The sequence below is a fragment of the Cherax quadricarinatus genome, chromosome 26 (genome assembly GCF_038502225.1).
Source record: "Cherax quadricarinatus isolate ZL_2023a chromosome 26, ASM3850222v1, whole genome shotgun sequence".
Lineage (NCBI taxonomy): Eukaryota > Metazoa > Arthropoda > Malacostraca > Decapoda > Parastacidae > Cherax > Cherax quadricarinatus.
Genome location: NC_091317.1, coordinates 265001 through 280000, shown reverse-complemented (window position 1 = coordinate 280000; position 15000 = coordinate 265001).

The following is a 15000-nucleotide window of genomic DNA, read 5'->3' as shown; positions in this document are numbered from 1 at the left end:
CATAATGACCTTCATGACCATGATGACTATGATGACCTTGATGACCATGATGGCCATGATGACCATAATGACCTTGACGACCATGATAACCATGATGGCCATGATAACCATAATGACCTTGATGACCATGATAACCATGATGGCAATGATGACTATGATGGCCATAATGACCATAATGACCTTGATGACCGTGATGATCATGAAGACCATGATGATCATGAAGACCATGATGATCATGAAGACCATGATGACCATGACGACCATGATGATCATGAAGACCATGATGATCATGAAGACCATGATGATCATGAAGACCATGATGATCATGAAGATGATGACCATGAAGACCATGATGACCATGAAGACCATGATGATCATGAAGACCATGATGATCATGAAGATGATGACCATGAAGACCATGATGACCATGAAGACCATGAAGATCATGATGACCATGATGATCATGAAGACCATGACGACCATGATGATCATGAAGACCATGATGATCATGAAGACCATGATGATCATGAAGACCATGACGACCATGATGACCATGAAGACCATGATGACCATAATGACCATGAAGACCATGATGACCATGAAGACCATGATGATCATGAAGACCATGATGATCATGAAGACCATGACGACCATGATGATCATGAAGAAAATGATGATCATGAAGACCATGATGATCATGAAGACCATGACGACCATGATGACCATGAAGACCATGATGACCATGATGATCATGAAGACCATGATGACCATGATGACCATGAAGACCATGATGACCATGATGACCATGAAGACCATGATGATCATGAAGACCATGATGATCATGAAGACCATGACGACCATGATGATCATGAAGACCATGATGATCATGAAGACCATGATGATCATGAAGACCATGACGACCATGATGATCATGAAGACCATGATGATCATGAAGACCATGATGATCATGAAGACCATGACGACCATGATGACCATGAAGACCATGATGACCATGATGATCATGAAGACCATGATGACCATGAAGACCATGATGATCATGAAGACCATGATGATCATGAAGACCATGATGACCATGAAGACCATGATGACCATGAAGACCATGATGATCATGAAGACCATGATGACCATGATGACCATGATGATCATGAAGACCATGATGACCATGAAGACCATGATGATCATGAAGACCATGATGACCATGATGACCATGATGATCATGAAGACCATGATGATCATGAAGACCATGATGACCATGAAGACCATGATGATCATGAAGATGATGACCATGAAGACCATGATGACCATGATGACCATGATGATCATGAAGACCATGATGATCATGAAGACCATGATGACCATGAAGACCATGATGACCATGAAGACCATGATGATCATGAAGACCATGATGATCATGAAGACCATGATGACCATGAAGACCATGATGATCATGAAGACCATGACGACCATGATGACCATGATGATCATGAAGACCATGATGATCATGAAGACCATGATGACCATGAAGACCATGATGATCATGAAGACCATGATGATCATGAAGACCATGATGACCATGAAGACCATGATGACCATGATGACCATGATGATCATGAAGACCATGATGATCATGAAGACCATGATGACCATGAAGACCATGATGACCATGAAGACCATGATGATCATGAAGACCATGATGATCATGAAGACCATGATGACCATGAAGACCATGATGATCATGAAGACCATGACGACCATGATGACCATGATGATCATGAAGACCATGATGATCATGAAGACCATGATGACCATGAAGACCATGATGATCATGAAGACCATGATGATCATGAAGACCATGATGACCATGAAGACCATGATGACCATGAAGACCATGATGATCATGAAGACCATGATGACCATGAAGACCATGATGATCATGAAGACCATGATGACCATGAAGACCATGATGACCCTGAATACCATGATGATCATGAAGACCATGATGACCATGAAGACCATGATGATCATGAAGAACATGATGATCATGAAGACCATGATGACCATGAAGACCATGATGATCATGAAGACCATGATGACCATGAAGACCATGATGATCATGAAGACCATGATGATCATGAAGACCATGATGATCATGAAGACCATGATGATCATGAAGACCATGATGACCATGAAGACCATGATGATCATGAAGACCATGATGACCATGAAGACCATGATGACCATGAAGACCATGATGATCATGAAGACCATGATGACCATGACGACCATGATGATCATGAAGAACATGATGATCATGAAGACCATGATGACCATGAAGACCATGATGATCATGAAGACAATGAAGACCATGATGATCATGAAGACCATGATGACCATGAAGACCATGATGATCATGAAGACCATGATGACCATGAAGACCATGTAGTAGTAGTAGTAGTAGTAGTAGTAGTAGTAGTAGTAGTAGTAGTAGTAGTAGTAGTAGTAGTAGTAGCAGCAGCAGCAGCAGTAGTTGTAGTAGTAGTAGTAGTAGTAGCACTATTATTATTATTATTATTATTATTATTATTATTATTATTATTATTATTATTATTATTATTATTATTATTATCATTATTATTATTATTATTAGAATTAGTAGTAGTAAATAAAAAAGGCACAATACCGTGACTGGAACGATACACAAATAACCTGCACATAGAAGAGAGGAGCTTACGACGACGTTTTAGTCCGACTTGGACCATTTACAAAGTCACAGTGTGACTTTGTAAATGGTCCAATTCGGATCGAAACGTCGTCGTAAGCTCCTCTCTTCTATGTGCGGGTTATTTGTGTATAGTACTAGTACTACTAATGGTGGTGATAGAAAGTGTTGAGATTTCTTATTCTCAGCAGCAATAAGAATCAAGAATAACACCAGCAGATGCTCAAAAATACGTTCATGGACACACCAGCCTTGAGACCTACGAAACACAAGCAAATCATTTCCAGAACTGGTCATTCTCTCTCAAACTTACACCCTGGTTCCTCTTGACAAATTGCTTGCGCCCTTCACCAAAGCCACAAAAACTCGGGCAGTTAGGTTTTGCTCTTCACCACCAGGTTGGACACGCCCACACCACCGAAAAAAATAATGATCTAATCAACGCTGGTGCGTCGCAAAGGGCTACTTCGGGTATGCGTGTGTCTACGCGTCCACCTGGTCCTCCAGTGGAGTGAATAATACAAGTTTCGTACTTGTTGTGTTGGGCATGATGCCCCGTGTCTCAAGGGCACAAGTCAGTTACAGAGAAGTTTTGTATAGTTTTTGTATTAACTAAATATGGAACCAAGATTGTAAATGAACTTGAATCATTAAGGGTAGAGTTGTTTACTGCTGACTTACCACTGACTTTCTCTGGCTTACTAATGGCTTACCACTGGCTTACTAATGACTTCGTCTGGCTTACTAATGGCATATCACTGGCTTACTAATGGCTTACCACTGACTTCCGCTGGTTTACTAATATCTTGCCACTGGCTTACCACTGGCTTCCACTGGCTTCCTGATGGCTTACCACTGGCTTACCAGTCCACATCGTCAAGAACAAACGTCTCAGCCTGCAGCGTGACACTCTGGCTCCTCCAACACAACATAAACAACTCATAAAATATTTCTCGCCTGCAAGGACATATAATTGAGGTTGTTTTGTTATTTTTAAAGTCTATCTACTAACATCTACCTACGTAGAGTCTAACTGGAGGGTGTTGCCAGGATCAACGCCCCCGCGGCCCGATCCATGACCAGACCTCACGATGAATCAAGGCCTGATTAACCAGGCTGTTATTGCTAGCCACACCCAGTCCAACGTACGAACCACAGCCCGGCTGGTCAGGTACTTACTTTAGGTATCTGTCCAGCTCCCTCTTCAAGACAGCTAGGAGGGTCTATTGGTAATCCACCTTATGTATGATGGGAGGCCGTTGAACAGCCTTGAGCCCCTGATACTAATTGTGTTTTCTCTCAGAGTAATCACGGCGCCCCTACTTGTCACTGAGTGAATGTTGCTCTGTCTGCTGAATCTTATGCTTTCATACGGAGTGATTTCTGTGTTTAATATTACTTTCTGATCTCTGAGATAGGAAGTTAAACATCCATCTGCTCACTATTCCAGTTATTCCATTTGTATGCATTCTGTGCGCTGTTATACCGTGATGGCACTTGACAAAAGTCTGTGCAAAGTCTGAGTACACAGTGCTGCTATTAAATTCCGACAAAGATCTCTAACAATCTGCTACTCTTTACTTCTGTTTAAGCCTTTCTAATGCTGTCTACTACTATTATTGTCTATCTACTGCTGTCTATTACTATTAAAGTCTTTCTACTGTCTAAATACTGTCTACTAATATTAAATTCTGATTCTGCAGAAACTGGCTTCTCGAATTCAACCCTGCCAAATGCAAAGTCATAAAGATTGGGGAGGGGCAAAGAAGACTGCAGACAGAGTATAGGCTAGGTGGACAAAAACTACAGACCTCACTCAAGGAGAAAGATCTTGGGGTGACCATAACACCGAGCACGTCACCGGAGGAACACATCAACCAAATAACTGCTGCAGCATACGGGCGCCTGGCAAACCTGAGAATAGCATTCCAATACCTTAATAAGTAATCGTTCAAGACACTGTACACTGTGTATGTTAGGCCCATACTTGAGTATGCAGCACCAGTCTGGAACCCACACCTGGTCAAGCACGTCAAGAAGTTAGAGAAAGTACAAAGGTTTGCAACAAGGCTAGTTCCAGAGCTCAGGGGAATGTCGTACGAGAAAAGGTTGAGGGAAATAGGACTGACGACACTGGAGGACAGAAGGGTCAGGGGAGACATGATAACGACATACAAGATACTGCGGGGAATAGACAAGGTGGACAGTGACAGGATGTTCCAGAGAGGGGACACAAAAACAAGGGATCACAATTGGAAGCTGAAGACTCAGACGAGTCACAGGGACGTTAGGAAGTATTTCTTCAGTCATAAGAGTCGTTACCAAGTGCTGGGCACAATACATACAACCCTAGACACCTCAAAGGCAATGGGGCCGAATAACATCTCTCCATGGGTCCTTAGAGAGGGAGCAGAGGCGCTATGTATACCCCTAACAACAATATTCAAAACATTTATCGAATCAGGGGGATTACCTGAGGTATGGAAGACAGCAAATGCAGTGCCAATTTTCAAAAAAGGAGACAGACATGAAGCACTAAACTACAGACCAGTGTCACTGACATGTATAGTATGCTAAGTCATGGAGACGATTATCAGGAGAAGTGGTGGAACACCTAGAAAGGAATGAGCCTACTAACAACAGCCAACACGGTTTCAGGGATGGGATATCCTGTGTCACAAACTTACTGGAGTTCTATGACAGAGTGGCAACAGTAAGACAAGAGAGAGAGGGGTGGGTAGACTGCATTTTCTTGGACTGTAAGAAGGAATTTGACACAGTTCCACACAAGAGATAAGTGAGCAAAAACTGGAGGACCAGGCAGGGATAACAGGGAAGGCACTACAATGGATCAGGGAATACTTATCAGGAAGACAGCAGCGAGTCATAGTACGTGGCGAGGTGTCAGAGTGGGAGTCTGTGACGAGTGGGGTTCTATAGGGGTCAGTCCTAGGACCGGTGCTGTTTCTGGTATTTGGGAACTACATGACGGAAGGGATAGACTCCGAAGTGTCTCTGTTTGCAGATGATGTGAAATTGATGACAAGAATTCAACCGGACGAGGACGAGGCAGAGCTACAAAGGGGTCTGGACATGCTGCAGGCCTGGTCCAGCAATTGGCTCCTGGAGTTCAACCCCACCAGGTGCAAAGGCATGAAGATTGGGGAAGGTCAAAGAAGACCGCAGACGGAGTACAGTCTAGGGGGCCAGAGACTACAAACCTCACTCAAGGAAAAAGATCTTGGGGTGAATATAACACCGGGCACATCTCCTGAGGCCCACATCAACCAAATATCTGCTGCAGCATATGGGCGCTAGCAAACCTTAGAACAGCATTCCGACATCTTAATAAGGAATCGTTCAGGACCCTGTACACTGCGTACGTTAGGCCCATATTGGAGTATGCGGCACTAGTTTGGAACCCACACCTGTATTGACTCATGTAGACACACACACCTCGCTGCATATACACTTTTGTCATCAAGAAACCACTCCATCACTGTTAAATCACTCCATCACTGTTAAACCAGTACATCATTGTTAAACCGCTACATCACTAGTTAACCACTACACTATTATTAAACCTCTACACCACTGTTAATCCACTACACCACTATTAAACCACCACACCACTGTTAAACCACTACAATGTTGAACCGCTGCATCATTGGTATTGTCTCTGAAAACAGAGAAACAATAACCTACACGAAATTGTTCAAAGAAATAAATTTCGTGGAGGTTATCAATAACACTGGCAATATTATCATACCAGCACGAACAAACACAAGGTTAAGCAAGCAAACAAAAGAGAAGGAATTGCAAAAGTCCTCAGAGCTCGTCCCTCTTGTTTGAGTTAAGTCTGACAAACATTTTAGTTTAGAAAGCGCGTAGTGTAAGGCAGGGCGTGCTTTTGTGGGGACGTGAAACAAAAGCCTTGCTGACAGTTTTCCAACCATTTGCTGACTAGCGTTGCCCATAACTGAGCAGATTGGCCCATAGCTGAGAAGAGTGGCCCATAGTTGAGCAGAGTGGTACCATGCTTAATTAAAGTGGCCCGTATCTGACTTGAGTGGCCCCTAATCCATGCACGTGACAATTAATATGGTCCAGGTGATAGAGGGAGCAAAAAATTCTCTAGCCATGGATCCCCTCAAGGAAGGTTCCTTGATGTTGGTGAGGGGCTCTTGATTTAGGGAATTGGATCTGTGCTCCAGTTCCCCGAATTAAGCCTGAATGCCTTCCACATCCCCCCTCCCAGGCGCTGTATAATCCTCCGGGTTTAGCGCTTCCCCCTTGATTATAATAATAATAATAATCTAGCCATGGATGATGTAGCTAGTATATAGGCAATATAAGGTCAGCACAGAGGCAGTATAGAGGCAATATAGAAACGGCACAGAGGTAATATAAAGGCAGTGCAGAGGCAGTAAAGAGGCAACTCCGAGGCAGGATAGAGCCAGCACAGAGGCATCATAGAGGCAGTATAGAAACAGCATAAAGGCAGTATAGAGACAGCATAGAGGCAGTGCAGAGGCAGTATAAAGGCAGGATAGAGACAGCACAGGAAGTGTAGAGAGAGCACAGAGGCAGTGTAGAGACATCAGAGAGGCATCATAGAGGTATCATAGAGGCATCAAAGAGGTATAGACGCAGCATAAAGGTACTAATGCATCATGTATTGACCCAGTAAACACCTGACTATCGCAACCTTCACTGGATTCCAGGTGTTCTGATTGTTAATGTGTGTGACGCCACTCCCGGATTTGTTTACCTTCATTACGTCATGACCTTGTCCGTGTTGTGGAAGTTACGAATGACTTGATTAACGTTGATGACTCGTGTGTGTTTATATTGTGGGGGGAAGTTGTGGGAATTCCCCTGGTGATCCCGGCTGGAAAGGGGTCAAGCTCCAGCTCTTGGGCTCAGAATGTCTGGGATTACTGAGTGCGTATGGATGGATGTGAAGGCGTCGGGTTGTGTTGAAAATTTTCATCAGTATAATTTTAAGTATAATAATTATTTTAATACAGTATAATTTTATTTTAATAAATAGGAAAGCTTCTCCTATTCCCTAACCCTTTTTCCTTACTCTCTTCCTTATTTTCCATTTCTCCCCATTTTTCTTTTCCTTACTCATTTCTCCATTTCCCAAGTCTCCCCTTGTTTTTCTTTTTCAATTTCTCCTAGCTTCCCTTCCCAGAAATCTCGTCTACTTCCTTTCTCTCTCTCGTTTTCCTCTTCCATCCTTCCTTTCCCTACCTCTCCCCATTTCTTTCCCCTCTTCCCTCATTTCTTGTCTACCGCCTCCTCCATTCATATCATCAGCGCCTCGCTCTCTCAACAACACCGCCGCTATTCCCTTCCTGTTGAGTCAGACAACTCGACGACACTGAAAAATTCCTCCATATATCATGGTAGGGGAACACTACAATGTGTCCATCATGGTAGTGGAACATTACAATGTGTCCATCATAGTAGTGGAACACTACAATGTGTCCATCGTGGTAGTGGAACAACACTACAATGTGTCCAACATGTTAGTGGAACACTACAACGTGTCCACCATGGTAGTGAAACACTACAGTGTACCCTTCATCGTGATAGTGGAACACCACAATGTGTCCACTATGCTAGTAGAAAACTACAATGTGTGGACCATGTTAATGAAATATTACAATGTACCCTTCATCATGGTAGTGGAACACTACAATGTACCCTTCATCATGGTAGTGGAACATTACAATGTACCCTTCATCATGGTAGTGGAACACTACAATGCACCCTTCATCATGGTAGTGGAACATTACAATGTACCCTTCATCATGGTAGTGGAACATTTCAATGTACCCTTAATCATGGTAGTGGAACATTACAATGTACCCTTCATCACGGTAGTGGAACACTACAATGTAACCTTCATCATGGTAGTGGAACACTACAATGTACCCTTCATCATGGTAGTGGAACACTACAATGTACCCTTCATCATGGTAGTGGAACATTACAATGTACCCTTCATCATGGTAGTGGAACATTACAATGTACCCTTCATCATGGTAGTGGAACATTACAATGTAACCTTCATCATGGTAGTGGAACATTACAACGTACCCTTCATCATCGTAGTGGAGAATTACAATGTGCCCTTCATCATGGTAATGGAACACTACAATGTACCCTTCATCATGGTAGTTGAACACTACAATGTACCCTTCATCATGGTAGTGGAACACTACAATGTACCCTTCATCATGGTAGTGGAACATTACAATGTACCCTTCCTCATGGTAGTGGAACACTACAATGTACCCTTCATCATGGTAGCGGAACACTACAATGTACCCTTAATCATGGTAGTGGAACATTACAATGTACCCTTCATCATGGTAGTGGAACACTACAATGTACCCTTCATCATGGTAGTGGAACATTTCAATGTACCCTTCATCATGGTAGTGGAACATTACAAAGTACCCTTCATCATGGCACTGGAGCATTACAATGTACCCTTCATCACGGTAGTGGAACACTACAATGTAACCTTCATCATGGTAGTGGAACACTACAATGTACCCTTCATCATGGCAGTGGAACATTACAATGTACCCGTCATCATGGTAGTGGAACACTACAATGTACCCTTCATCATGGTAATGGAACATAACAATATACCCTTCATCATGGAAGTTAAACACTACAATGTACTCTTCATCATGGTAGTTGAACACAACCATGTACCCTTCATCATGGTAGTGGAACATTACAATGTACCCTTCAACATGGTAGTGGAATATTACAATGTACCCTTCATCATGGTAGTGGAGCATTACAATATACCCTTCAGCATGGTAGTTGAACACTACAATGTACCCTTCATCATGGTAGTTGAACACTACAATGTACCCTTCATCATGGTAGTGGAACATTACAATGTACCCTTCATCATGGTAATCGAACATCACAATGTACCCTTCATCATGGTAGTGGAACACTACAATGTACCCTTCATCATGGTAGTGGAACACAACAATGTGCCCTTCATCATGGTAGTGGAACATTACAATGTACCCTTCATCATGGTAGTGGAACACTACAATGTACCCTTCATCATGGTAGTGGAACAATACAATGTACCCTTCATCATGGTAGTGGAGCATTTCAATGTACCCTTCATCATGGTAGTGGAACACTACAATGTACCCTTCATCATGGTAGTGGAGCATTTCAATGCACCCTTCATCATGGTAGTGGAACATTACAATGTACCCTTCATCATGGTAGTGGAGCATTACAATGTACCCTTCATCACGGTAGTGGAACATTACAATGTACCCTTCATCATGGTAGTGGAACACTACAATGTACCCTTCATCATGGTAGTGGAGCATTTCAATGTACCCTTCATCACGGTAGTGGAACACTACAATGTACCCTTCATCATGGCAGTGGAACATTACAATGTACCGTCATCATGGTAGTGGAACACTACAATATATCCTTCATCATGGTAGTGGAACATTACAATATACCCTTCATAATGGTAGTGGAACATTACAATGTACCCTTCATCATGGTAGTGGAACATTACAATATACCCTTCATCATTGTAGTTGAACACTACAATGTACCCTTCATCATGGTAGTTGAACACTACAATGTACCCTTCATCATGGTAGTTGAATACTACAATGCACCTTCATCATGGTAGTGGAACATTACAATGTACCCTTCATCATGGTAGTGGAACATTACAATGTACCCTTCATCATGGTAGTGGAACATTACAATATACCCTTCATCATGGTAGTTGAACACTACAATGTACCCTTCATCATGGTAGTTGAACACTACAATGTACCCATCATCATGGTAGTGGAACATTACAATGTACCCTTCATCATGGTAGTGGAACATTACAATGTACCCTTCATCATGGTAGTGGAACATTACAATGTACCCTTCATCATGGTAGTGGAACATTTCAATGTACCCTTCATCATGGTAGTGGAACACTACAATATACCCTTCGTCATGGTAGTTGAACACTACAATGTACCCTTCATCATGGTAGTGGAACATTACAATGTACCCGTCATCATGGTAGTGGAACACTACAATGTACTCTTCATCATGGTAGTGGGACACTACAATGTACTCGTCATCATGGTAGTTGAACACTATAATGTACTCTTCATCATGGTAGTGGAACACTACAATGTACTCTTCATCATGGTAGTGGGACACTACAATGTACCCTTCAACATGGTAGTGGAACATTATAATATACCCTTCATTATGGTAGTTGAACACTACAATGTACTCTTCATCATGGTAGTGGAAACACTACAATGTACTCTTCATCATGGTAGTGGAAACACTACGATGTACTCTTCATCATGGTAGTGGAACACTACAATGTACTCTTCATCATGGCAGTAGAACACTACAATGTACTCTTCATCATGGTAGTGGAACACTACAATGTACTCTTCATCATGGTAGTGGAACACTACAATGTACCCTTCATCATGGTAGTGGAACACTACAATGTACTCTTCATCATGGTAGTGGAACACTACAATTCATCATGGTAGTGGAACACTACAATTCATCATGGTAGTGGAACACTACAATGTACTCTTCATCATGGTAGTAGAACACTACAATGTACCCTTCATCATGGTAGTGGAACACTACAATGTACCCTTCATCATGGTAGTGGAACACTACAATGTACCCTTCATCATGGTAGTGGAACATTACAATGTACCCTTCATCATGGTAGTGGAGCATTACAATGTACCCTTCATCACGGTAGTGGAACATTACAATGTAACCTTCATCATGGTTGTGGAACACTACAATGTACTCTTCATCATGGTAGTGGAACACTTCAATGTACCCTTCATCATTTTAGTGGAATATTACAATGTACCCTTCATCATGGTAGTGGAACACTACAATGTACTCTTAATCATGGTAGTGGAACACTACAATGTACCCTTCATCATGGTAGTGGAACACTACAATGTGCTCTTCATCATGGTAGTGGAACATTACAATGTCCTCTTCATCATGGTAGTGGAGCACTACAATGTACTCTTCATCATGGTAGTGGGACACTACAATGTACTCTTCATCATGGTAGTTGAACACTACAATGTACTCTTCATCATGGTAGTGGAACACTACAATGTACTCTTCATCATGGTAGTGGGACACTACAATGTACCCTTCATCATGGTAGTGGAACATTATAATATACCCTTCATTATGGTAGTTGAACACTACAATGTACTCTTCATCATGGTAGTGGAAACACTACAATGTACTCTTCATCATGGTAGTGGAAACACTACGATGTACTCTTCATCATGGTAGTGGAACACTACAATGTACTCTTCATCATGGTAGTGGAACACTACAATGTACTCTTCATCATGGTAGTGGACACACTACAATGTACTCTTCATCATGGTAGTGGAAACACTACGATGTACTCTTCATCATGGTAGTGGAACACTACAATGTACTCTTCATCATGGCAGTAGAACAGTATAATGTACTCTTCATTATTGTAGTGGAACACTACAATGTACTCTTCATCATGGTAGTGGAACACTACAATGTACCCTTCATCATCGTAGTGGAACACTACAATGTACTCTTCATCATGGTAGTGGAACACTACAATTCATCATGGTAGTGGAACACTACAATGTACTCTTCATCATGGTAGTAGAACACTACAATGTACTCTTCATCATGGTAGTTGAACACTACAATGTACTCTTCATCATGGTAGTGGAACACTACAGTGTACTCTTCATCATGGTAGTGGAACACTACAATGTACTCTTCATCATGGTAGTGGAACACTACAATGTACCCTTCATCATTGTAGTGGAACACTACAATGTACTCTTCATCATGGTAGTGGAACATTACAATGTCCTCTTCATCATGGTAGTGGAGCACTACAATGTACTCTTCATCATGGTAGTGGAACACTACAATGTACTCTTCATCATGGTAGTGGAACACTACAATGTACTCTTCATCATGGTAGTGGAACACTACAATGTACTCTTCATCATGGTAGTGAAACACTACAATGTACCCTTCATCATGGTAGTGGAGCACTACAATGTACTCTTCATCATGGTAGTGGAACACTACAATGTACTCTTCATCATGGTAGTTGAACACTACAATGTACTCATCATGGTAGTGGAACACTACAATGTACTCTTCATCATGGTAGTGGAACACTACAATGTACCCTTCATCATGGTAGTGGAACACTACAGTGTACCCTTCATCATGGTAGTGGAACACTACAGTGTACCCTTCATCATGGTAGTGGAACACTACAATGTACCCTTCATCATTGTAGTGGAACACTACAATGTACTCTTCATCATGGTAGTGGAACACTACACTGTATCCTTCATCATGGTAGTGGAACACTACTATGTAATCTTCATCATGGTAGTGGAACACTAAAATGTACTCTTCATCATGGTAGTGGGACACTTCAATGTACCCTTCATCATGGTAGTGGAATATTACAATGTACCCTTCATCATGGTAGTGGAACACTACAATGTGCTCTTCATCATGGTAGTGGAACATTACAGTGTCCTCTTCATCATGGTAGTGGAGTACTACAATGTACTCTTCATCATGGTAGTGGAACACTACAATGTACTCTTCATCATGGTAGTGGAACACTACAATGTACTCTTCATCATTGTAGTGGAACACTACAATGTACTCTTCATCATGGAAGTGGAACACTACAATGTACTCTTCATCATGGTAGTGGAACACTACAATGTACTCTTCATCATGGTAGCGGAACACTACAATGTACCCTTCATCATGGTAGTGGAGCACTACAATGTACTCTTCATCATGGTAGTGGAACACTACAATGTACTCTTCATCATGGTAGTTGAACACTACAATGTACTCTTCATCATGGTAGTGGAACACTACAGTGTACTCTTCATCATGGTAGTGGAACACTACAGTGTACCCTTCATCATGGTAGTGGAACACTACAGTGTACCCTTCATCATGGTAGTGGAACAGTACAGTTTACCCTTCATCATGGTAGTGGAACACTACAGTGTACCCTTCATCATGGTAGTGGAACACTACAGTGTACCCTTCATCATGGTAGTGGAACACTACAATGTACTCTTCATCATGGTAGTGGAACACTACAATGTACCCTTCATCATGGTAGTGGAACACTACAGTGTACCCTTCATCATGGTAGTGGAACACTACAGTGTACCCTTCATCATGGTAGTGGAACACTACAATGTACTCTTCATCATGGTAGTGGAACACTACAATGTACTCTTCATCATGTTAGTGGAACACTACAGTGTACCCTTCATCATGGTAGTGGAACACTACAATGTACCCTTCATCATGGTAGTGGAACACTACAGCGTACCCTTCATCATGGTAGTGGAACACTACAATGTACTCTTCATCATGGTAGTGGAACACTACAGTGTACCCTTCATCATGGTAGTGGAACACTACAGTGTACCCTTCATCATGGTATTTGAACACTACAGCGTACCCTTCATCATGGTAGTGGAACACTACAGCATACCCTTCATCATGGTAGTGGAACACTACAGCGTACCCTTCATCATGGTAGTGGAACACTGCAATGTACTCTTCATCACTTCCAAACAGCAAATACAACAAGCGTCGCTGACTATCCTTGAGAACTGTCAGACATGTTGATCATACAGACTGACAGCGGCACAGAAGCAGAAAGATATAATCACCAGACTGTCACACACCACTAAACTCATATACCTCACCGACAAACTGTAAAACAAGAAAAGACCTTCGAATGTGTAAAGATGGAGAAATGTTTGCCAGACAATTTTCATGCCGTTCAGTCCACAGAGGACAGGCAGGAAAAGTACTCAAAAAAATAATTACGAAAATGCTTTTAAGGGCAATAAAAAAATGAAGTATTATGTAAGACAAGGATCACTAAAGATGCTCCGGTTGGACGATACGATAATAAAATCAACGAAGTCATTCAAATTTTATGAAGCAATAAAAGAACTGGTAATAATGGACTGAGAAAATTTATTAACACTTCCAGAGAGAAGACAAGAAGTTTGAGTGGTATATCTTGGAACATTGAGCTTCCCACTGGATATAAACTTTCTTTCACAAATTGCTGGAACAACACGATACACTACAATAGGTAGAAATAG